Genomic DNA, 1,680 nt, shown 5'->3' on the forward strand with positions numbered 1-1,680 from the left:
TTCCCTCACCTGCGCAGGTCTGGCTTGGGGCCAGGGCGGATGCCAGCAGCAGGAGAGCGCGGGGCACAAGAGTCCAGGTGCTCAGGCCTAGAAAGAATCAAAGCAGAGCCGCACAAAGTCGGGCGTACTTTGTAACTTGCAATCATAGAGATTTTTATTACGTTCTCCAGGAACCCATGCCCAGTGGGAGCCTGAGGTGAGATTACTCTTGTGAGGAGGAACCTGGCAGCAAGGAATCTGTGTTCTTCTTATGTGAATGAATGGGTTAAAACAGCCACGTGCTAGACCCACAGTCTCCAAGTGTTTGTCACAGATGGTTCATCCCTGGCCCCAGCTGTTGTGTATGACAAAGACCTTCCTTCCACAGCCTAGGTTTCTGTGAAGCCAGAACAGAGCTTCAAGGCAGCTGTCTGCCTACCCTGCAGGTGGCAGGGTGCAGCCCAGCAGTGAAGGACGCCCACATTCCATTGTTACCGTTCAGACTCCCCTGTGATCCAGTTAACTAATAGGTCAGGCACATTAAGCAGTGAACAATTTCCTGCAGCATGACCCCCACACTCCAACACCGGCCACCCTGCAGTCACACTGTTAGCAAGGAGAGAGGACCCAGGAGCTGATGAGAGGAGGGAGGTGGACGGGACATGGTGTGGACAGTGGATCTGAAACTGAGTTGGCCCCTGAGTACCTCAGCCCTCTGCAGTGTGGATGGGGTGGACATGGACAGAGGGCCTGTGCCAGGTGACATAAACCGGAGGGCAGATTAGATGTCATTAGGCAGAAAGGTCAAAACACAAAATGTAATGTTGTTTATGACTAATGTGTGACTTGTTATCTTCAGTCCTCAGGTAACCAAAGGTCACTAAAACTGTGGGACATGACATCACCACAGACACAGGGCTCATCAGAATACAGATGTCCTGGACACACAGTCTCCATGATCTTCCCTGTCACTCTGTGGTGTCGCTTTTAGCCATTATGACTTTCATTGTTTTCCTCCTATTTCTGTCCCCAACTCCTCCCTTCTCCAGGAGGCCCATGGTCTCCACCACACAGCTCAGCCCTGGGGGAGGCTGCTGACCCTGCCTGCCCTGACTCCTGACCATGCAGGCTGCACTTTCTCAGCCGCTGCACTGATGGGCCCAGTTAACTGTCTCCTCCATGCATTTTCCTTTTACTGCTGTTATTTTATTATTTATTTCTGTATCTACTCATTCATTTTTGAGATAAGGTCTCACTAGGTAGCCTTGGCTGATCTGAAACTCTGTGGAGACTCAGCTGGTCTGGAACTTGCTGCTGCTGCCTCCCAAGGGCTGGCATTAAAGGCGTGCACCACCACAACTATTTCCATACACATTTCCCTACGAGGGCAGACTTGTGTCTTCAGCAATCTCATGGCTGCATGGACACTAATGTCCTGTCTTCACATCCTCTTGTTTGCCAGTGCAGAGTGCAGGCTCGCCAAAGGTAGGCTTTTTGATTCAACCCCCATGTTGTATTAAGGCCCAGGAAAGCCCACTCTGTGGACGTTTTCATCATGACAGCCCACCTTGTTAGACAAAACACATCCTTCCTCCCTCCCTCTCTGCATCATTCCTTACCCCTCCTCTTCTGTCTTTCTCTGTCTCTTTCTCTATCCATCTATCTATCTCTCTCCTCTCTCTGTCTCTGTCTCTCTGTCTC

The 1,680-nt window shown here is 50.9% G+C and overlaps 1 protein-coding gene and 1 pseudogene across 1 annotated transcript in view; one reads left to right on the forward strand and one right to left on the reverse strand.

Annotated features, from left to right (window-relative positions):
- Window positions 1-468, reverse strand: part of LOC113455688 — a 1,273-nt pseudogene extending 805 nt beyond the window's left edge.
- Window positions 1-1,680, forward strand: part of LOC101990404 (H-2 class I histocompatibility antigen, Q10 alpha chain-like) — a 103,258-nt gene that overhangs the window by 85,789 nt on the left and 15,789 nt on the right. The gene's annotated exons all lie outside the window — the stretch shown is intronic.

This window comes from Microtus ochrogaster, unplaced genomic scaffold (genome assembly GCF_000317375.1).
Source record: "Microtus ochrogaster isolate Prairie Vole_2 unplaced genomic scaffold, MicOch1.0 UNK87, whole genome shotgun sequence".
NCBI lineage: Eukaryota > Metazoa > Chordata > Mammalia > Rodentia > Cricetidae > Microtus > Microtus ochrogaster.